Source organism: Acanthochromis polyacanthus, chromosome 1 (assembly GCF_021347895.1).
Source record: "Acanthochromis polyacanthus isolate Apoly-LR-REF ecotype Palm Island chromosome 1, KAUST_Apoly_ChrSc, whole genome shotgun sequence".
In the NCBI taxonomy this organism is placed as follows: Eukaryota; Metazoa; Chordata; class Actinopteri; family Pomacentridae; genus Acanthochromis; species Acanthochromis polyacanthus.
The window spans coordinates 36,827,240-36,851,481 of NC_067113.1; the positions used below are offsets into that span (position 1 = coordinate 36,827,240).

Below are 24,242 nucleotides of genomic sequence, written 5' to 3' on the forward strand. Positions count from 1 at the left end.
TTCCTCTAAAGGTAGAACATAAAGATGTCACTCAGGGTTCTTCTACAACAATCAGTTGAGGGGAAACTCCTTCCTGCTGTTCTAAAGACTTTTTAAGGCTCCAAATGTGGATTCATCCGCCGCTGAAAGTAGTCCCAACAATCAAACATCTACATCCAGATGTTTGGTTCCATCTGCAGAGATCTGACAGAACCTTTGGAAGATTAACTGACAGGAAATCTGTTCTGTGATCATAAACTCAACGTGTTCTAACTCAGATTAATCATCTTCATGTCGAGGCTCCGGTTCCTACGGATGGTTGCAGCTTTTCTACAACGTGAACTCCTCTGAGGTTTCTGTCTGAAACAGAATCCGGTCCATAGGAGGTCCTTGACTTACGTCAGAGTTCCGTTCCTACAGATATACACAAGCCAGAACTCCAGAGAAAATGTAACCGAATCCGTTCCGTGTATCATGATATCCGTCAGTTCTTCATAAAGTCATGAATACCAAAGACTTTCATACATGTGTGAATCCTTTTACTAGAAGATAACAGAACATGTTGACCTGTTTTTACAACTTAATCATGCTTGGGAGCCATAATGAAGGTAAAAAGTTAGTGAATGTAGCACAATCCAAGGTGGAGTACAACCAGGGAACGGAAACAAAACATCTGATAGCGCCGCATCACGTATTCATCCGCTCATCAACTAGTTCCATGTAACCAGTTCCAAAGTAAGGCTGTAGGTGGAGGACATGGTAAACCCAGGACCTGCTGTCATTGGTTCTTTCATTGTGTTATGTAGCTGCTTCTGTACGTAGAAAATGTTTAACTTGACGCAGGAGAGAGAACAGCTTCTTCTGTTATTTAACAAATCTATAAATTTTGCATTTACCAGGAAACATCTGAGGTTCTAATGTTCTGCCAACATCTGCACTGAGTGGAGTTAACCTACACCACCGTTCAAAAGCTTGGAGTCACGTAGAAATGTCCTTATTTTTGAAAGAAAGGCATTATTTTCAATGAAGACAACACTAAATGAATGATAAATCCAGTGTAGACATAGTTAATGTGGTAAATGACTATTGCAGCTGTAAACAGCTGATTTTTAATGGAATATCTCCATAGGGGTACAGAGGAACATCTCCTGTGTTCTAATGCTACATTGTGTTAGCTAATGGTGCTGAAAGGCTCATTGATGATTAGAAAACCCTTGTTCAGTTATGTTAGCACATGGATAAAAGTGGGAGTTTATCTGGATGAACCCAAACTTTAGAACAGTATTGTATGAAATAATATTCACATATTTTTATGTGAGTTTTTATCATATTTTCTGAGCCACTGAAGAACTTTAAACTGCAGTATTTCAGGACGTTCTTCAGATCAGTTCGTGTTCGGATCCGTTCGTCTGCTTTTAATAAAGTTTTTATCCTGAATTCTGTCCAGTGTTGACAGAATATTTCACAACATGCTTCGTACGGGGAAATATCAGAAACTTTAGAGCTGGTTTTATAACAGAAAATAAACCTGCATTTGATTATCTGTCAGCTGTTAACTGCCAGCTTTTTAAAATAACCAAATAAATGAATCAGATTGTTCTGGGAATACTTTCTGGTTTCTTTCTCTGGACTAAAGACATTTGAAGAAACTCTAATCCACAGTTTCCACAATTTTCTATTTTAGACCCAAACAGCTGATCGATCAATACCATTGATAATAATTAATTAACTGTTAGCAGTTATAATAATTAACAGATGAATCATCAATAGGAATTATTAGGAGCAGTTTGATGTGACGCCAAAGAAACGCTGCAACAGCCGGAGAGACGCTGTTTTCCGTTAACGTAGAGAGAGAGAGAGAGAGAGAGAGTGTGTGTGTGTGTGTGTGTGTTTTAATGTGTGTGTGGCCAGAGGCTGTCTGAGCTGTGGAGTGTGAAGGCAGTGATGGACTGATCCACTTCCTGCAGCACTGCAACACACACATTAAAACACACACACACACACACACACACACACACACTGAGCTGTTCCAGTTGCAGCTAAATGACTGATTTCTTTTTGTGTAAATAAATTAGAACAAAGCCTCTGAGTGTGTTGATCAGGCTTTTAAATGTTGTTTGTGTGTTTTTGTGTGTTTGTGTGTAAACAGCAGATCCAGATTTCACAAACCTGGTTATGAAATATTTCCAGAAACGTGTTTAAAATCTGATTCTCTTGACTCATTTTAATAAAAGTCAGAAATGTTTTGGAGTAGATTGATGCAGTGTGTGTGTGTGTGTGTGTTACTGTCTGTCTGTGTGTGTGTGTGTGTGTGTGTGTGTGTGTACGTGGACAGTTCCCGTGCAGCTCACCAGATGAGTCCAGCATCTGTTTCTTGGCAGCACTTGGAGAAAGTGACAGAGTGTGTGTTTGTGATTGTATAATGTTTGTATTGTGTGTGTTGTAGTGTGTGTTTTGGCGTGTGTGTGTGTGTGTGTGTGTGTTGTAGTGTGTGTGTTTTAGTGTGTGTTTGCTCTGCAGCTCACTTGTTTTCCTGCCATGTGCTCAGCATCACTTTCATTGAAACAAAGGGCGGCTGCTTTAGGCTGGATTTCCTGTCACCTCCATCCTCTAAGGTTCTCATGGTCCTCCTTTCATTTCCTCTCCTCTAAATCCCTCCCCCTCCTCCCCCCCTCCTCCTCCTCTTCATCACCTTGGTTTAGTGTTTTTATAACCACTGGTTTACGGTGAGGGAATGTGAAGACGCTGCAGCTGTTGTGAATATTTTTACATGTTTTACTTGTTTAGTTCTTCAGTCGGAGCCTCCAGCGTCTGAGTGGGCGTTTCCCATGGCAACGCCTGACTGACAGCTGAGCGCTGCAGCAGACGAGTCGTCGACTTGTGTGGAGTTTGAGTGACCCGCATGAATCCGTCACGACGAGCAGCAGAATAGACTCTGAGCTTCCACCTGCTGAGCTGCTGCAGCGTTTGTGGAAACGTTAAAAATGACGCTGCTTTAAAATGAAACCGACGCTCAGAACGGATCCGCACCGGACACGATTAGTCCGTTAACTCCTGTTAGCAGTTATAAATATATCACTGAGGAGGGACAAGAAGGTCATACATGTCAGTGAATGTGTCCTAGAGCATTGTGGGAGTTTAGCCAGCAAGCTTAAATCCATTTTGGAGAAGTTTCGAGTCATATTGAACAAACTGAATCATTTTGGACGTGTTTTGAGTCAATTTGAAGAAATGGAGTCATTTTAGACATGTTTTGAGTAGTTTCGGACAAATTTCGAGTCACTGCAAAAGTTTCTAATCAGTTTGGACAAACTGAATCTTCTTGGAGAAACTTTGACTCATATTGGACAAATTTCAAGTCATTTAATTTTGGATGGGACTTGAGATATTTTGGACAAATCTTTCTCAGTTTGGACGATTCTGAGAAAATATGAGGTTAATTGGATGAGTTTAGCAGCGGTGGTCACCATGACAAAGGCTTGTAAGAAGGATCATGACCTCCAGCCAGATCTGGTGTAAACAAGGCCGTTTTTAGGCTGAATCTAGACTGATTCTAGATCAGTTTTGGACTTCGTTTTAGTTCTGTTTTCAGCTGAAGACTGATTACGGATCAGCTTTTGGGCTGATGCTACACTTGGTTAATAATTTGTTCTAATATAAATATACTGATAGGTGATAAAATGGAAGGAGAAGGCGGTGCATGTTAGCAAATGTAGACCAGCTGTAGTTCCTGGTTGTTCCAGCAGGTGGAGCCTCTTCCTGTTTATTCCTGTAGAGACCAGAGGAGGTTAAAGCAGAGCGCGTTGTGGGAGTTTAGTGGCAAGTTAAACTGCATTCTGGAGAAGTTTTGAGTCAATTTGAACAAATCGAGTCATTTTGGAGAGTTTTGAATAATTTTCTATAAAAATCTGAGTCATTTTGGGATAGTGTCTTTTTACATTTCTTTTCTAGACAGATCACGTGATCAAACCACTCAGTAAATCCTTTCATCACTGCTTCAACTGATTTTCTTTTGTGCAAAAGTAAAAAATTAAAAAAAACCCAAAACCTGACGTTTAAGAATCACAGATCCAGACGGTTTTCATTTTAGAACCACTCAAATTGTGAATAATTAATAGTTAAACGAGTAGAGTTATTGGTTTCAGTTCCTCAGATTGAAGCAAAATGTGGAAAAAATACATCAGAACAAGTTAAACATGCAAAAACTTCCTTTAAACTTTGAATTAGGCTTCTGATCAACTAAAAACAGAGATGCTGGATGGAGGGCTGGGCGATATAGCCAAAAAATTAATATCGATTTTTAAATTTTCTTTTTTTTGGCTTGAAATCCGATAAACGATTTTAATCGATTTTTTTTTCTGTGTAAAGAAAGACAATTAAACATTATTCAAAAATAGGATCTTTTACTGAATGCCAAAACGTCAGCATTTAACTGTATAGGCAGTGTAGTTATTCCTGAGGTAATTTTAACTTGCATGGGCATGCATTAGGGTGAGGCTCTTGGAGCTGGCCTCGGTGCATGTAAGGCCACGCCTGACACTTTGCTCCCACTCTGCCGGCTGCTTCTGCTTGAGCTGCTGAAAGACATTTGTTGTGCTACTTGCCTTCGTTTTCACCGTCTTTTTACAAACTCTGCACAACACCTCGGTCTGTTCCGTGTCCGACCTCGCATATCAAACCAAGTCCATACTACTGAAGTCACGGTACCCTTTTTTTGCACAATATCCTCCTCATTTTCTTCTCCTTTCTCCACCTCCATCTCTCATGCGTATCCCTGTCGTATCTGTTTGTGTGTTCTTCGTCTATCACTCAATTATAAGAGACTGTAGACTGTAGACTGTGCTACAGCGCCAGTCCTCCTGGTATGGCGACTGTGTGTAAAAAAAATTAAAAAAAATAGCAGAGGGACATTAACATTAAACTCGATGTTGAGATTTAATTTTTTACACATCGATTGAAAAAATAAAATCGAATTAATCAGATTAATTTGATATATCGCCCAGCTCTGGCTGGATGTGTTCCGTTCTCCTGTTCTTGGTTCTTCTGTTCTTGGTTCTTCTGTTCTTGGTTCTCCTGTTCTTGGTTCTCCTGTTCTTGGTTCTCCTGTTCTTGGTTCTTCTGTTCTTGGTTATCCTGTTCTTGGTTCTTCTGTTCTTGGTTCTTCTGTTCTTGGTTATCCTGTTCTTGGTTCTTCTGTTCTTGGTTCTTCTGTTCTTGGTTCTCCTGTTCTTGGTTCTTCTGTTCTTGGTTCTCCTGTTCTTGGTTCTTCTGTTCTTGGTTCTCCTGTTCTTGGTTCTTCTGTTCTTGGTTCTTCTGTTCTTGGTTCTCCTGTTCTTGGTTCTTCTGTTCTTGGTTCTCCTGTTCTTGGTTCTCCTGTTCTTGGTTCTTCTGTTCTTGGTTCTCCTGTTCTTGGTTCTTCTGTTCTTGGTTCTCCTGTTCTTCTGTTCTTGGTTTTTCTGTTCTTGGTTATCCTGTTCTTGGTTCTTCTGTTCTTGGTTCTCCTGTTCTTGGTTATCCTGTTCTTGGTTCTTCTGTTCTTGGTTCTCCTGTTCTTGGTTATCCTGTTCTTGGTTCTTCTGTTCTTGGTTCTCCTGTTAGGTTCTTCTGTTCTTGGTTATCCTGTTCTTGGTTCTTCTGTTCTTGGTTCTCCTGTTCTTGGTTCTTCTGTTCTTGGTTCTTCTGTTCTTGGTTCTCCTGTTCTTGGTTCTTCTGTTCTTGGTTCTCCTGTTCTTGGTTATCCTGTTCTTGGTTCTTCTGTTCTTGGTTCTCCTGTTCTTGGTTCTTCTGTTCTTGGTTCTCCTGTTCTTCTGTTCTTGGTTTTTCTGTTCTTGGTTATCCTGTTCTTGGTTCTTCTGTTCTTGGTTCTCCTGTTAGGTTCTTCTGTTCTTGGTTCTCCTGTTAGGTTCTTCTGTTCTTGGTTCTTCTGTTCTTGGTTCTTCTGTTCTTGGTTCTCCTGTTAGGTTCTTCTGTTCTTGGTTCTCCTGTTCTTCTGTTCTTGGTTTTTCTGTTCTTGGTCCTTGATTCTTCTGTTGTTCTCTTCTGTTCTCGGTTCTTTTGTTCTTGGTTCTTATGTTCTCGGTTCTTTTTTTCCGAGTTGTTCTGTTCTTGGTTCTTTTGTTCCGGGTTGTTCTCTCTGTCTGTTCTGGCTGTAAATCCTCTGTTTCCTTTTCTTCCGTCCTGTCAGCGTCTGCTCTGCATTACGATCCTCCACCAGAATAATCCTCCTTTAGAAACCAAATAAAACGATCACAGGAAGTAAAGTCATAAATGAGATGTAAGAGGGTTAGAGGAGGATCCTCCAGAATTAATCCTCCTCACGTGGCTTCAAAGGAGGAGAGGACGGCAGAGAGGAGACTCTGGTTTAACATATCAGGAGAGGAGGAGGAGGAGGAGGAGCAGTTAAAATCTTGATGCTCATCAGGAGGAGAACTGAAGGATTTTACTCAGTTTCTCCTCAACGCTCATCGGTTCGTCTCCCAAGAGTTCCTCTCTGATCCTCAGAGGCTCCATCCTCCAGATTCCTCTGGTCTCCTCCTCCTCTGGTCTCCTCCTCTAGTGTTCTCCTCCTCTGGTCTCCTCCTCTGGTCTCCTCCTCTGGTCTCCTCCTCTGGTCGTCTCCTCCTCTGGTCTCCTCCTCTGGTCTCCTCCTCTGGTCTCCTCCTCTGGTCTCCTCCTCCTCTGGTCTCCTCCTCCTCTGGTCTCCTCCTCTGGTCTCCTCCTCTGTTCATCACTGTTGTCTAACCCAGACGCAGACTGAATTAATTGTGATGAAAACGACGGTTTAAACCTCAGATCTGGTTCATGTCGATCTAAAGGAACATGATGTGTTCAAGGACCGTCGGTTTCTGTCTGAGGAACTTTCTACAGTTCAGATATTTGTAATCTTCAGCGACTGAATGTTGATGTCTGACTTCTCTGCGTCTCCATCATGAGGAGGTTTCAGAAGCTGCTGAGGTTCAGGAGGAGGAAGGTGGTCTCTCTGTTGTGTAGATGTTGTGTTGATGTTTTCACCTGAATCAAACACCTGCAGGAAACTCCCATCTCACTGGTGAAGGAGGGCAGTGAAGTAAACAGAGCTGAGCTGCAGGAACCTGAAGAACTGGAGGAGAATCTGAGATGTTTGATCAGCTGCTGTCAATTATTCATCCTTAAAAACTTACAGAAGCTTCTGGAGCCGAGATCAATCATCAATAAGCACACAGCTGTATGTTAGTGTGTGTGTGTGTATGTGTGTGTGTTAGCGTGTTAGTGTGTGTGTGTGTTTTAGCATTTGCTACATTGTGGGGACAGAATGTCCTCACAACTGTAGGAAATCCAAAAACTATGTCACTTGTGGGGATCTCATTTCAGTCCCACAAGTTTAAACAGTGTTTCTTGGCCATGTTGTTGTTACTGAAAAAAGTAAAAGTGCAAAAATGTTTCTTTAGGGTTAGACATTGTTTTGGTCTGGGTTACGGTTAGGGTTAGATATGAATGAGAGTCAATGGTATGTCCCCACAATGATAGAAAAACATAGTATGTGTGTGTTAGCGTGTTCTAGTGTGTGTTCTAGTTTGTGTTCTCGCATGTGTTAGTGTGTGTTAGTGTGTGTGTTCTAGCGTGTTAGTTCAAGTTTAGTTTATTGTCATATACATTAGGGTACAAAGTAACATAAGCAATGAAAAATGGTTTGCCCCCGGCACACTCTCTGCAAGTTAATACAATAAAAATAATAAATACAATTTAAAAACACAACACCAACAACAGACAATAAAAGTTATCAGCGCCTCTTCAGGCTAATGTTCATGAGCCGCACCGCCTTAGGATAAAACCTGTCTCTAGAGCTACAGGTCTGAGTCTGTAGGCAGCGCAGACGTCTCCCCGATGGCAGGTAGGAGAAGAGAGCATGAGCAGGATGACTGGGGTCCTGCATAATGCTCAGGACCTTTTTCTCACAGCGCTTTTCAAACAGCTGACCATTTTGAGGCAGAGGGGATCCAATGATTCTTGATGCAGTTTTTACAGTCCGCACCAGCCGAGCGAGATCATCTCCCGTAATGTTTCCAAACCACACCAGGAGACCAGAGGTCAGAACGCTCTCGATTGTACAACTATAAAAGTTTATGAGTATTTCTTTGGACAGTCCATACCTTCTGAGGCGTCTCAGAAAATAGAGTCTCTGCTGGACCTTTTTAATAGCACAGCTGATGTGAAGAGACCAAGTAAGATTGTCACAAAGTTAAATGCCCAGGAACTTAAAGTTATTAACCACCTCAACTGAAGTGCCGTTAATATGAACAGGTCTACAAATAGATTTATTCCTCCTGAAATCTATGATGAGCTCCTTGGTTTTTTCCACATTCAAGGACAGATTGTGGTAGTGTGTGTGTTAGCGTGTGTTCTAGCGTGTTGGTGTGTTCTAGTGTGTGTGTTCTAGGGAGTGTTTTAGTGTGTGTTCTGTTGTGTTCTAGCGTGTGTGATTTTCTTGAATCCTTTGTCGTCTCCTCTGACCTCCTCCAGCTCTGGTTCTATGAAGATCAGGACTTTAATGTGTGATTTTTCAGAATGTGAGACGTTGAAACTGATTCTTTAAATTAATTTAAATGATTTTGTAAAAACAAACAAAGCCTCAAACACAAGAAATAAATTCTGCTTTTGTTCTTTAGAGGAAATCTTCATTTAGGTTTCTAGATGGTTTTGTTAGTTCAAGAATCTGTTTTTCCTGATAAAAAATTGTAATTTTCAGTTAAAGTGTTTTTGTCTGAAAACACACCACAGATACAGCATGTGGGTTAGTTATGTATGTATTAAGTCTTACAGAAAATAACACAGAGTTACTGTTATGGATTCTTTCTCTCTCTAAATATACGTAATATCATTAAAATGAATAAAAATAAAACAGCACTTTATGTTAGAGTAGCACAATGAATCGCCCAAATAAAAGATCAAATAAATTCCAGGATAATCTTGGAAAAAGGTCAGAGCATATTTTTTACTTTGAAATTTCATTAATTATTGTAAAAATATTCAGAATCCAAATAATTAATTAGCAATTAAAACGGTTTCAAAATGAGGTAAGAGAGAAAATATAATTTAGAAATAATTATTGTTTATTGTTATATTTAATAAGAAAACTATGAAGAAAAAGAAAAAACTGTATTAATGATGACAGTGAATTATAACAATTGCAAAAAAATTAAAACAAGAACAGATTTAAGTAAAAAAGAAAGTCAAGGCAGATGAATATACGATGGAGAAAACAAGAACATTAGAATTTATTTTATATATTTGGGAAAAAGTTTCTTAAATGTTAATGAAACTGAAATTAAATTAATTTGGAATCAAGAGAAAACATCAATTAAAGATTAATTTAAAGCAAAAAATTACAAAAGCTCTTTTTAAGGAGGAAAAATAAAGAACGTCTGAGGGTTTATTGTCCATTTAAAGAGTGTGTGTTTTAATGTGTGTGTGTTGGCATCTGTCAGTGTGTACTGAGGCGGTGCATGTTCATTCCCCTACACACACACACACACACACACACTAAAACACACACACATACTCTTTCAATTACTCTCTCTTTTCTTTCTCTCTCCTTCCTTCAGGGCTTCCTATATGTGGGTCAATGGAACACACACACACACACACACACACACACACACACACACACACAGAGACACACACACACACACACACACACACACACACACACACACACACACACACACACACACACACACAGAGACACACACACATTCCCGTGCGCACTCGGCCTCCCAGAGTGCGATGTGCTAAATTAAATGTAGAGCTATATGTTGCCACCATCCAGATGACAAACGACATGAGGTAATCGTCTAGCTCCGATAGCAGCGTCGCCCCTGGCAACCACCACACACACACACACACACACACACACACACACACACACACACACACACACACACACACACACACACACACACGTACACACAGAGTCGGTGTGTTTTGTGTGTCTTTGTCCTGTCTTGTGAAGGAACATGTGTCTGTGTGTTGTTGTTTGTGTGTATTTGTACCTGTACAGGTGTGTTGTTGATCTGTCCGTGTCTTCAGGTGTGCATCAGCTCTCAGTAATTAGAACAGGTTCTAAATGGAACCCAGATGAAGTTTTTTTTGAGGAACGACAGCAGCAACAGAAACACAAACTGGACCTGAGAATCCTGGAGACGTTTAGGGAACGTCTGTAAACTACAGCGTCTACTGGTGACTGAGACGTTTAGGGAACGTCTGTAAACTACAGCGTCTACTGGTGACTGAGACGTTAGGGAACGTCTGTAAACTACAGCGTCTACTGGTGACTGAGATGTTTAGGGAACGTCTGTAAACTACAGCGTCTACTGGTGACTGAGACGTTTAGGGAACGTCTGTAAACTACAGCGTCTACTGGTGACTGAGACGTTTAGGGAACGTCTGTAAACTACAGCGTCTACTGGTGACTGAGATGTTTAGGGAACGTCTGTAAACTACAGCGTCTACTGGTGACTGTGAGACGTTTAGGAAATGTCTGTAAACTACAGCGTCTACTGATGACTGTGAGACTTTTAGGGAAGGTCTGGAAACTACAGCGTCTACTGGTGACTGTGAGACGTTTAAGGAACGTCTGTAAACTACAGCGTCTACTGGTGACTGTGAGACGTTTAGGGAACGTCTGGAAACTACAGCGTCTACTCGTGACTGTGAGACGTTAGGGAATGTCTGTAAACTACAGCGTCTACTGGTGACTGAGAGACATTTAGGGAACGTCTGTAAACTACAGCGTCTACTGGTGACTGAGAGACTTTTAGGGAACGTCTGGAAACTACAGCGTCTACTGGTGACTGTGAGACGTTTAAGGAACGTCTGTAAACTACAGCGTCTACTGATGACTGTGAGACTTTAGGGAACGTCTGGAAACTACAGTGTCTACTGGTGACTGTGAGACGTTTAAGGAACGTCTGTAAACTACAGCGTCTACTGGTGACTGTGAGACGTTTAGGGAACGTCTCTAAACTACAGCGTCTACTGGTGACTGTGAGACGTTTAGGGAATGTCTGTAAACTACAGCGTCTACTGGTGACTGAGAGACATTTATGGAACGTCTGGAAAATACAGCGTCTACTGATGACTGTGAGACTTTTAGGAACGTCTGGAAACTACAGCGTCTACTGGTGACTGTGAGACGTTTAGGGAATGCTGTAAACTACAGCGTCTACTGGTGACTGAGATGTTTCGGGAACGTCTGTAAACTACAGCTCTACTGGTGATTGAGACGTTTAGGGAACGTCTGTAAACTACAGTGTCTACTGGTGACTGAGAACATTTAGAACGTCTGGAAAATACAGTTTTCACAGTTTTCCCTCATTGGGACTTTAATGGAGTGCTTCTGCAGATGAGTGTTCTCAGTGAACTCACCTTAAATCTGAGTGTGCACAGGAGTGTGATAGTGTGCGTATAGGGTTGTATTCGTGTTATTAGTGTGTGTATTAGTGTTTGTTGTCATGCTGTTGTGTGTTGTAGTGTGTTTATAGGGTGTATGTGTGTATTGGTGTGTGTTGTAGTGTTGTGTTGGTGTGTGTGTTGGTGTGTTTGTAGTGTGTGATTGGTGTGTGTGTAGTGTGTGTGTTGGTGTGTGTTGTAGTGTCTGTGTTGGTGTGTGTTTGTAGTGTGTGCATTGGTGTGTGTTGTAGGTGATGTGTTGTAGTGTGTGTGTTGGTGTGTGTTGCGTGGCCTCGGCGTAGCTGTAGCAGCCTCCAGGCAGCAGCAGCAGCAGAAACAGGCCTCCGGCTGCAGATAAAGAGCTTCTCTGAGTTCTCTGAGATAAAGTCGACTCCTGTTTATTTACATTTAAATAACACTCATCCTCCTCCCTCCTCCATCCTCACAGAGGTCTTCTCTTCATTTCCTTTCAGTTTCTGTGAACGAAGCAGAGTTTCAGTTAAACATCAGTCAGATAATTAATGGAAGTGATGCGACCTGAAGAGTCGTGAAGCGACATTTAATTCCTGAACTGTGAGGAGATGAAGTGAACACTTTGTTTGTGAGGACGCTTGGTTGTTGGTTGTGAGGACGCTTTGGTTTGTTGGTTTGTGAGGATGGTTGTTGGTTTGTGAGGACGCTTTGGTTTGTGGTTTGTGAGGACGCTTTGTTTGTGGCTTTGTTGTTTTGTGAGGACGCTTTGTTTGTTTGTGAGGACTTTGTTGTTGGTTGTGAGGACACTTGTTTGTGAGGTTGGTGTTTGTGAGGACACTTCGGTTTGTTTTTGTGAGACGCTTTGGTTTGTTGGTTTGTGAGGACGCTTTGATTTTTTGGTTTGTTGGTTTGTGAGGACGCTTTGGTTTGTTGGTTTGTGAGGATGCTTTGGTTTGTGAGGACGCTTTGGTTTGTTGGTTTGTGAGGACGCGTTGGTTTGTTGGTTTGTGAGGACGCTTTGGTTTTGGTTTGTTGTTTGTGAGGACGCTTTGGTTTGTTGGTTTGTGAGGACGCTTTGGTTTTTGGTTTGTTGGTTTGTGAGGACGCTTTGGTTTGTTGGTTTGTGAGGATGCTTTGGTTTGTGAGGACGCTTTGGTTTTTGGTTTGTGGACGCTTTGGTTTGTTGTTGTGAGGACGCTTTTGTTGGTTTGTGAGGACGCTTCGGTTTGTTGTTTGTGAGGACGCTTTGGTTTGTGAGGACGCTTTTGTTGGTTTGTGAGGACGCTTCGGTTTGTTGGTTTGTGAGGACGCTTTGGTTTGTAGGACGCTTTGGTTTGTTGGTTTGTGAGGACACTTTGAACTTTTCCTGCATCTTTCTGCTTTTATGAGACAAACTCAGAAGTAGAAGGACGTCCTTCTTCTTCTTTCTGTCTTCATTTATTTGGACGGGATGTCTGAACCTCGTTGGACAAACCGGTGAAAGTGAAGTGGCAGCGAGACTTTTCCATCCCTCAGCGCCTCTGGCATTTCCTCCGAGGGCTTGACTCAGGAGACACCCGGAGTCTGAGGTGTGTGTGTTATAGTGTGTGTGTTTTTCTGGCAGCAGCAGAACAGTAGAAACCAGTGTGTGTTTTAAAACTCTGTGTGCTATAGTGTGTGTGTGTGTGTGTGTTGTGTGTGTGCTGTTAATGTTCCGGCTGCCTTTTTACTGTAAATGATGAATAATGGTTCTGCTGCTGGAGTGGAGTTCAGCTGCTGCATCAGCTGCAGCCTAAAGAGGAAAAATAGTTCTGGAGACGTTCTAGCAGCTCCTCTGTCTGTTTGGAGGAACGTGGAGTAAACCAGGAGCTGCTGGAGGAGAACAGGAGCTCAGAATGACTCAGAACAGAACCTTGAGAGTGGTTCTTTAGCAGAAATTAAAGCGGCACAGTGACCCGTTCCACCTCCAGACTGTAGATTAAAGACAAAGCAGCAGATTCTCTCTGGAGAGCCGCCACTTGAGGAGAATCCTGCGGCTGTTCCTGATGTTTCCATGCTGTCCTGGTGTTCCTGGACGTTCCCATGCTGTCCTGGTGTTCCTGACGTTCCATGCTGTCCTGGTGTTCCTGACGTTCCCATGCTGTCCTGGTGTTCCTGACGTTCTCATGCTGTCCTGGTGTTCCTGACATTCTCATGCTGTTCCTGGTGTTCCTGACGTTCCCATGCTGTCCTGGTGTTCCTGACGTTCCCATGCTGTCCTGGTGTTCCTGACGTTCCATGCTGTCCTGTGAAACCTGCTGCTGCTCTGATCTCAGTCAGGAATCTGTTCTTTTATGGAGGAGGTTCTGCAGGAACACGGAGGTTCTGAACATCTATTTCTGTTTCTCTGGGACTCCTGAGCTTCTCTGTGGACTTCTGTGGTCCCATACAAAACAAATATGAGCATAAACTTGTGATATTTTCACTAAAAATCACTTTATTCAAAATGGTCTCTTTAAAAATCCACCAAATATATAAAGAATTTGTTCCAAAAACTTTTCTGTACAAAACAAGAAATTCTGTTTTTGCTGCAACACTTGAACCTTGCTGACTGAACTGCAATGACAACCGGATGAGGAAAATCCATTTTTTTCTTCCTAATGTAAGCAGTAAAACCTCTGTGGTATTGAGGAAACAAGTACACAAACTAACATACTGAGATAAGAAAAGCCCTCAGAGATCAGTCCCTCCTCCAAGGCTGCTCATTGTCAGAAATGCAGCATTTTTTTATTAGTTATTGAGGATCAGAAATCACAGCACCAACCATAACTGTCAGAAAATGACCAAAAATGTTACAAAATGACAAAAAAGTTGTATAATGTCAAAAATGAGACAAAAGCAGCCAACAAAGACAAAAAATGACTAAGGCCTTCATAACAGGACAAAAGGCAACTAAAACAAGACAATAAATAACCATAAACTTTAACAAAATGACAAGAAAGGGAATAAAAACAAAAGGAAAACATTCTAAAAACAGGAACAACTAAATTCTGTTCCCTGGAACATTTCAGTCATCTTCGGAAAATGTTTTGTCATTTGAACCCACTTTTTTTTTTAGGGTTTGCACATCTGTTTAAAGCAATAAATAATAATAAAATAATCCTGATTTCAGTGGACAGGAATTCATTAATGTATGGCTCGAAACTACTGCCAGTGAGACTCTAATGAAGACCAGAGTAATCCAGATTACTGCTCGTATAATCAATTACTGCCTAACTGTATTGGTTTGGTTCTGAAAGATTGACACTCAGTCCTCCCGATTGTTCCATTCAGAGCTCTTCTTTAAAACTATTGTTTCAGGCTTCTCGTCGTAAACTCTGGGACTCGTCCTCGGCCCACTTGCCTCCTCAGACCTGCCTCCGTCCTCCTCCGTCTCTCTGCCGTCCTCCTGCAGACCCATCGCCTCCGTCCTCCTCCTGTCTCTTCAGACCTCCTCCGTCCTCTTCAGACCTCCTCCGTCCTCCTCTCCTCCTCAGACCTCCTCCGTCCTCCTCAGACCTCCTCCGTTCTCCTCCGTCCTCCTCCGTCCTCCTCAGACCTCCTCCGTCCTCCTCCGTCCTCCTCAGACCTCCTCCGTCCTCCTCCGTCCTCCTCCGTCCTCCTCAGACCTCCTCCTCCTCCTCAGACCTCCTCCGTCCTCCTCCGTCCTCCTCAGACCTCCTCCGTCCTCCTCCGTCCTCCTCAAACCTCCTCCGTCCTCCTCAGACCTCCTCCGTCCTCCTCCGTCCTCCTCCGTCCTCCTCCGTCCTCCTCAGACCTCCTCCGTCCTCCTCCGTCCTCCTCAGACCTCCTCCGTCCTCCTCAGACCTCCTCAGACCTCCTCCGTCCTCCTCAGACCTCCTCCGTCCTCCTCCGTCCTCCTCAGACCTCCTCCGTCCTCCTCCGTCCTCCTCAGACCTCCTCCGTCCTCCTCCGTCCTCCTCAGACCTCCTCCGTCCTCCTCAGACCTCCTCCGTCCTCTTCCGTCCTCCTCCGTCCTCCTCAGACCTCCTCAGACCTCCTCCGTCCTCCTCCGTCCTCCTCCGTCCTCCTCAGACCTCCTCTCAGACCTCCTCCGTCCTCCTCCGTCCTCCTCCGTCCTCCTCCGTCCTCCTCAGACCTCCTCAGACCTCCTCCGTCCTCCTCAGACCTCCTCCATCCTCCTCAGACCTCCTCCGTCCTCCTCCGTCCTCCTCAGACCTCCTCCGTCCTCCTCCGTCCTCCTCAAACCTCCTCCGTCCTCCTCAGACCTCCTCCGTCCTCCTCCGTCCTCCTCCCAGTCGCCTCTTCCCTCAGACCTCCACCTCCGTCCCTCCTCCGTCCTACCTCAGACCTCCATCCGTTCCTCCTCAGACCTCCTCAGGACCTCCTCCGTCCTCCTCAGACCCCTCCGTCCTCCTCCGCCCTCCTCAGACCTCATCCTCTGTCCTCCTCCGTCCTCCTCAGACCCCTCCTCCGCTCTCCGTCTCCTCCAGACCCATCCTCGTCCTCCTCCCGTCCTCCTCCGTCCTCCTCCAGACCTCCTCACGTCCTCCTCCGTCCTCCTCCGTCCTCCTCCGTCCTCCTCAGACCTCCTCAGATCCCGCTGGGCTGCTGCTTTGTGCTGCAGGCGTCTAATTGGGTGCCTGTTTATAAAAGGAAAGGTGTTAAGTGGAGGGAATTCCCATCATGCCTCTTTTATTGGAGACGGGACAATAGCAGCTAATTGGTTCCTATTAGCCCAGAAGAGACACTTGAAGAACGGCATTCTGGGTAAATCAGGAAGGAGAGTCTGTAGGACGATCTGGTGGGAAACAGTGTGTGTGTGTGTTGTGTGTGTGTGTGTGTGTGTGTGTGTGTGTGTGTGTGTGTGTGTGTGTGTGTTTGTTGTGGAAACTGTAAATTGTGTGATTTGTTGACATTATTAGCAGCTTTGGAACATAAAACAGGTTTATATGCAGTCAGTGTGAATAGTTGTTCACTGATTGTGCAACGGCTCAGAGTGTGTGGTGTGTGTGTGTGTGTGTGTGTGTGTGTCTTACAGTGTGTTTATGTTACAGTGTGTGGTGTGTTCCTGGAGATAACACACATGAAGCTAAGAAAGCGTAAAAATGTGTTTAGACATCTCCGGTCTACGAGGCTCCACTAAATGAAAAACTACCAAATTTCCAGGAGGAACAAACGTCGTCAGACTCCAAACTAGTAAAGATCTGCAGAGAAAACAACTTTTTCCGTGTAAATCTGACAGCAACAGGTCTGAAGTCAGTGTTTAAAAATGCACAGACCTGCAGGAGGGCGATACGAGATGAAAACCACCGATACACGCTGTAGAAACTGTCTTTAAATGAAAACTATCAAACATGACAGTGAAAACCTGTGAACTCTAAAACAGTTTGATGCCGTTATTTACCACTGATTTTTCTCTTCTCTTGAACAGTGATTTAATGGAAAGATGCCGTCATGTGTAGAACCGTACTGTAATTTTTGCATTTATTTCTGGAACAGAACCCATTTTGTCCAGTTAAATGTACATATTGTGTTCTGGTAACAGAAGCAGTGTTTTTGTCTTAATGACAGATGTTTAATATTTATGACAGATTTAACTGTAAAACATAAAAAACATACATCTGAACTGTTAAACTAGAAAAGCCCTCAGAGCTCAGTCCTCCTCCAAAGCTGCTCATTCCCCATATGTCAGAAATACAGCGTTTATTTATTAGTTATTCATGATCAGAAATCACAGCAGCATTTAAACAGATGAACACAAAGACACAATGACCTCGTGTTGAGCACAGGAAAGGTACATTTTAAAGTAAAACTGCAGTTTTTTAAGGTTAAAGCTTTTCTTTCCAGTGAACATGGAATGAAACCATTTTTAACCATAAAACCGTCCGTCTCAGAGCATGTCTTTACTGTGAGCGTAGAAATGTTTGATTTCACCGTCGCGTCATGGTGACCAGTTTACCGTGCACTCACAGGATTAAAGGTGAACTTTTACAGTGAAAGTCACATTTTAGTAATTTTTTGGACTCGATCCACTAAAATGAGACAGCAGCAGTCAGATTCTTCCACCGCTCGTCACAAACAGGATAAATGGACTGATTTCTTTTTACATTTTTCCTTTTTATGGCTCCAGAATCCTGTTTTTTTTCTCGAACCTTTAACACATAAATATCCAGCAGATGTGCCACCGTGGTTGGATCAGTTTTCTGACAGATTGGTTTAAAGTTCTGAGGAATCAAACTGTGTTGATCTGGTGTTTGAAAAGAAGGAAAACTGATCCAGGAAGTGGAAAAACCTTTATTAGAACCACAGCTTTAACTAGACCAGAACCAACAGTTTGTGACTTTAAGGAACCAGAACCATGGAGGTTGGATCTGACAGAACATCTGGAGAACTTTTTGATGGTGTTCTCCATAGCAGCTAAACTGTGCTTTAAATCAGGTTTTGAGGGAACTTTCTGGTGGTTTGTGGTTCTGTATCATAAATCTGGTTCCACTTTATTTTACTGATTCATTGGTTTAGTTTTTTCCGTCAGTTTGAAGTAAATTCAGAAACTCAGATGACACCTTTGATCAAAAATCAACTGATTCTTTCTGGTCTTAGTTTGTGTCTCTTGGTCTCTGTTTGGAGTATCTTTGTGTGTTTCCTCATTTTGCATTGATTTTTCCATCAGTTTGTGTTTATTTTGTGTCTCTTTTAGTCAGTTTTAATCTCTTTCTCTTCACTTTGTGATCATTTTTTCATCCTTTCTTCTTGTTTTGTGTCTTCTTGCTGCCATTTTGCATCTAGTTGTCCTTTTGTTTGTCTAAAATGGGAGTTTATCCCGGTTTGTGTTGCATTTTTGCAGATGAAATGTTGGTTTTACATGTGTTTGTATTTGGTTCTGTCTCTCTGTGGTCCATTTGTCTTTAGATGCAGTCATTTTAGCTGTTTGCTGCTAGTTTCTGTTACGTTTTGTCTCTTTTTTGCCTTCATTGTTGGCCTTGTTGTGTCTTAAAGTTGGTTTTAATTTGTTTCATTAAATATCACGTGTCAGGTTGGATCAGTCCAACGCAATGGAAACACGGGTGGATTCATCCATTCAGAAATAATGGATTCATCGTGGAATCTGTTGATGTAGAACTTTTCGAGAAACAGAAACCCTCCGACATGTGTGATTTATTATTTTGGTTTCTTGTGTTTCTGTCTCCTGGTTTCACATCTTCTCTGGGATTTCTGCTGCTCTGTGACGAACCTCCACATTAGCCGTTTAATTAGCAGCCTTTCAACAGAACTAATTAGCCGCTACGCTAGCCGGGCTGGATGAGGGTGAGGAGGGGTGATTGAAGTTCTGCCTCCCTCACAGAGCTTTGTTTACGCCTTCAGTCCCACTTTTCACATTTGCAAATACAGAACCCAGTAATGGACGTGGAGGAGGAGGTCTGCTGATGGAGGGGCTCCGTTTGGATTCCTCGGGTTTTAATTAAGGAGCTGTGAGGCTCCGACAGACTGATCAGCCTCTCTGATAGTCCTGTGTGCTAAAGATATTCCATTTGTGTTCTGTTTAATTGGCTGCTGCTCGGCAGAGAGCGGCCGATGATGGGATGTGAGGGACGTTTACAGGATCTGCTGTGGACTCGGTTCTGGATCGCAGCCTAATAGGAAAGTTGGCTCAGATGAGGCCAACAGCTGCTTCAGAGCAGGTGTGTCTGGATTCTGTACATATTCACACGTTTTAGCTCCATTAGCAGCGCCGTCCCTCTGCTGCTGTTTGGTCCAGAAATTATCAGCAAAACACTCCAGAAAATATCAACAAAACACTCCAGGAAATATCAGCAAAACACTCCAGAAAATATCAACAAACACTCCAGAAAATATCAGCAAAACACTCCAGAAAATATCAACAAACACTCCAGAAAATATCAGCAAAACACTCCAGAAAATATCAACAAACACTCCAGAAAATATCAGCAAAACACTCCAGAAAATATCAACATACACTCCAAAAAATATCAACAAAACCCTCCAGAAAATACCAACAAAACACTCCAGAAATACCGAGAAAACACTCCAGAAAATACCAAGAAAACACTCCAGAAAATACCAAGAAACCCCTCCAGAAAATATCAACAAACCCTCCAGAAATACCAACAAACCCTCCAGAAAATATCAGCAAAACACTCCAGAAAATACGAAGAAAACCGTCCAGAAATATCAACAAAACACTCCAGAAAATATCAGCAAAACACTCCAGAAAATACCAACAACCCTCCAGAAAATACCAACAAAACCCTCCAGAAAATATCAACAAACCCTCCAGAAAATATCAGCAAAACACTCCAGAAAATACCAACAAAACCCTCCAGAAAATATCAACAAACCCTCCAGAAAATACCAACAACCCTCCAGAAAATATCAGCAAAACACTCCAGAAAATACGAAGAAAATCGTCCAGAAATATCAACAAAACACTCCAGAAAATATCAGCAAAACACTCCAGAAAATACCAACAAACCCTCCAGAAAATACCAACAAACCCTCCAGAAAATATCAACAAACCCTCCAGAAAATATCAGCAAAACACTCCAGAAAATACCAACAAACCCTCCAGAAAATACCAACAAACCCTCCAGAAAATACCAACAAACCCTCCAGAAAATACCAACAAAACCCTCCAGAAAATACCAACAAAACCCTCCAGAAAATACAGAGAAAATCCTCCAGAAAACACTGAGAAAATCCTCCAGAAAATACGAAGAAAACCCTCCAGAAAATATCAACAAAACACTCTAAAAGTTACCAAGAAAACATTTGAGGAAATACGACAAAACGCTCCAGAAAATATCAGCAAAACATTACAGAAAATACCAACGAAGCGCTCCAGAAATATATTATTTTGAGTCATTTTAAACCATTTTGAGTAGTGGACTATCTTGTTAATTATTTTGAACAAACCATGAGTCACTTTGGAACATTTCTTACTCATTTTGGTCAAATTTCACTCATTCTGAACAGGTTTTCAGTCATTTATGACAAACTGAACTTCTCTAAAACCCTTGAGTTTCTGTCTGTATTCATTATTTTGTCCTCGTCTCCCTGAATTTCTAAACTAAGATGTTTATCTACTGAACTGATGAAGTTCTGAGGATCAGAAATGCCTTTTTTGTGCTAGATTTAATATCTGTTTGTGGCAGTTTTGGCCTTTTTGTTGTAATCTAGCATCTTTTGGTGGAAATTTTGCATCTTTCTGCGGTGATTTTGATCTTTTTGTGCTGATTTTATATTTCCTTGTAATTCTGGCACTTTGTTGTTGAGTTGGTTTCTTTTTGTGGGAATTTTCCAGCTTTTTTTAAAATTTTACTTTCAGTTTTTCCCAGAACTCAGATGTGCTTTTCCTCTTAAATATCATCTGTCTATCTGTTGGACTGATGAAGTTCTGAACAGGATGAAGATAGACTCTAATCACTAAATAAAGTTACTGTAGATACAGAACCAGAAGGATAAAATGAGAGTAAAGGTTTTACTTTGGCTTTAGAAATGTAGAAATGGAACACGATGTGATTCAGAAACACCCTGTGAGCTTGTTGCTAATAATTCCACTGATGCCACCTCACCTCTCAGAGCAATAACAAGCTGTAGCACACACACACACACACACACACACACACACACACACACACACACACACACACACACACACACACACGCCTCCCGTCACTGTGATTAGCTTTGGCAGCACAAGGCCATCCAGCGCTCTCAGATATAACTGCTTCTCTTGATAAACATGAGAGCTCCGACACACCGCTGTCTGCACACACACACACACACACACACACACACACACACACACACACACACACGCCAGCCAGCCTTCGGTCAGCTGTGTGTGCAGCCTGGAGAATATTTGATATGTAGATAAGTCTTAAAAAGGCTGAGATTTGCATAGCGGCTCCTGTTGCACTCGGCTAGCTGCATGTGGTAGGTACATTTTTAATCAGCCGCAGAAAATTAATTTGTTTTTGGTGTGAGGAGGAGGAGGAGGAGGAGGAGGAGGAGGCCGGAGTGCGTTCCATTAGCAGCGTTTTGTTGAGCTGGATTGGGTGAAACTCTGGATCCTTTACTGTCCTGCAGCTACTGTTATTAAAACCTCCTCAATTAAAGTGTCGCCTCATTAAACCCACACCTCGTTGTCGGGAGGAAACATTTGTTTTCTGTGTCAGGAAGCAGTTTGTGTGTTTGAAAAACAACCAAAACAAGACAGAAAATGACCACAAATGTTATAAAATGACAACAAATTGGCAAAAACAACCAAGACAATAAATAACCATACACTTTAAAAAATGACAAGAAATGGGACAAAAACAACCAAAACAAGACAATAAATAATAAAAATGTTTTAATATGACAAGAAATGGGACAAAATTGACTAAAACAATAGAAAAAAATGCCATAAACTTTACAAAGTACCAACAATGGGACAAAAACAACCTAAACAAGACAATAAATAAAAAATGGAGCTGGATTGGGTGAAACTCTGGATCCTTTACTGTCCTGCAGCTACTGTTTGTTAAAACCTCCTCAATTAAAGTGTCGCCTCATTAAACCCACACCTCGTTGTGGGGAGCAGACGTTTGTTTCTGTGTTTTTTGTGTTTTCATTCCCGTCTTGTTCGTCCCTCTGCTTTTCATATTACACTCTGTCTGTCTCGGGGCTTTTTTCTCTTCTCAAACCGCTGCAGATTGACTTTGTGATTGTCGATTGTCTCCGTCGGTACGAGCCGCCGTTTATAAAACCTATTTCACCTTTTGCATTTCGTGTCTGTCTTGTAAAGTTGAGGTTGTGTGGAGACGCTGCAGGAGTCTGAGGACTGAGCAGAATTTCTGATCAACACGTTCCACAAACAGTCGGACCTTCAGCTCTGTCGTTCTTCATGTTCCTTCTTCAGTCTGAACCAGGCGCGCTCTCAGTGATGAAAACTGAGTCTTTAACCACAAATACGTGAAGTTTGGTTCTGTATTTTTTACAACTTTACATGCAAAGACCCCAAACTGCAGCGATTTACTGAGTAGGAAGCAATAAACCATCATCAGAGAACATAAAGACGTTGTTGTTCTCATTAAAGTACAAGCATGCACAGCAACCACACACAAACTGATAAAAAACACAATGCAAACAGACACAAAACACACACAATTAGTAAACTATAGACAACACCACAAAAAAGACAGAAAAAGAGATGCTAATCTATCAAAAGGAGACAGAACCAGGTCTAAAACAACATGAAGAGATGCTCATTAAACCTCAGAGACACACAAACAGACACACCACTAGATGTACAATAACAAACACTGGAATGACAGAGATTTAAAGGGATTTAAATGTAAAATGAACACAATAAGTACACACAAAACCACGATAAAGAGACATAAAATGATTGAAAATAAATATCAAGAAACAAAACAAGACCAGAAAGAGACGCAGAGAGAGACAGAAGTAGACACAAAAAGACGGAAAACATGCTGAAACATCTGCAAAAATGTGACCAAAATCTGAGTTAACGTCACTTTTTAGACACATAAAGGACAAAGCTGAAAAAGACACAAAACATCCACAAAGAGACACAAGTGACCAGAAAGAGGTTAAAGACACAAAAATGGCTAAAAGAGATGTAAAATGACCACCCAGATACAGAACTAATGCAAAGACACTGAATGAGTCTGAGGAACATCAGAGCAACTGATGGATGGTAGAAGAGCAGCTGTGACTCCTCCAGACTCTTAGAAGAAATTAAACATGTTTCTATGATCACACAATAAACGGTTAAAATAAAATACTGGATTCACTGTCCAGAGGAGCTCCATCCAGCTGCTAGCAGACCTTCTCCAGCTGCTAGCAGACCTTCTCCAGCTGCTAGCAGACCTTCTCCAGCTGCTGTGTTTAGCAGAGAAGCTCCAGATTACCTCCAGAAGAAGCAGACTGGTGGAGACTTCCCTCCAACTACGTTCCTGGAGGTTGTCTGCAGATAAAGTCTTCTCTTTATCAGCGCTGACGGCTTGTTTATGAGGGCTGCAGGCGTGGAGGAGCTTCCCTCGGCCTCCTCTGACCTCCAACTGCTGGTTTAGACGTTAAACAGATTCAGATCCTCAGCGCTGAAGATGAATTAGCATAAAGACCTCGATGCGGCTTCATCCCAGCATCAGTCAGCAGGAGGAGGCTGGAAGCAGATCCACTGATCTGGAGAACCTCTGACAGCAGTAAGAGACCTGAACTAAGATCATCGTTTACTGACAGAAACTAAATCAGCTGATTCAGAGAAGAACCTCAGACAGCTGTGGGTTCATCAGAGAACGTTTCTGATTTGGAGTTTGGTGGTTAAACGAAGTCACATTTCCTGGTTCAGTGTCAGATTCCTCTCTAAAATTCTGGTTCTGGTTCTAGTTCTGGATCTAGTTGTGGATCTGGTTCTGGTCTGGATCTGGTTCTGGATCTGGTGTGGTTGTGGTTCTTGATCTGTTTTTGATTCGGTTTTGGTTCTGGATCTGGTTTTGGTCTGGTTCTGGTTCCTAATCTGGTTCTGGTTCTGGATCTGGTTTTGGTCTGGTTCTGGTTCCTAATCTGGTTCTGGTTCTGGATCTGGTTTGGTCTGGTTCTGGTTCCTAATCTGGTTCTGGTTCTGGTTCTGGATCTGGTTTGGTCTGGCTCTGGTTCTGGGTCTGGTCCTGGTTCTGGATCTTGTTCCAGTTCCGGTTCTGACTGCAGATGGAGGCAGCAGATGTAGAAGTATCAGAGTTTAACTGGGAGGGAGACTGTCAGTTCTTCAGTCCTTAAATTTCCTTTGACTCGTCTCAGACGTTCTTTCTTGAGACTTGTGTTTCTGAGAGGACTCAAGACCCGACTTGTCCTCA

The 24,242-nt window shown here is 42.4% G+C and overlaps 1 protein-coding gene and 1 long non-coding RNA gene across 2 annotated transcripts in view; one reads left to right on the forward strand and one right to left on the reverse strand.

Annotated features, from left to right (window-relative positions):
* LOC110959949 (neuronal PAS domain-containing protein 3) overlaps positions 1 to 24,242 on the forward strand; it is a 394,699-nt gene that overhangs the window by 20,196 nt on the left and 350,261 nt on the right. The gene's annotated exons all lie outside the window — the stretch shown is intronic.
* Positions 15,019 to 15,641, reverse strand: LOC127533900 (uncharacterized). The gene is made up of 3 exons (XR_007941783.1): positions 15,547 to 15,641; positions 15,215 to 15,384; positions 15,019 to 15,124 (listed from the first exon to the last, which is right to left on the reverse strand). It is a non-coding gene; the product is annotated as an uncharacterized LOC127533900 (long non-coding RNA).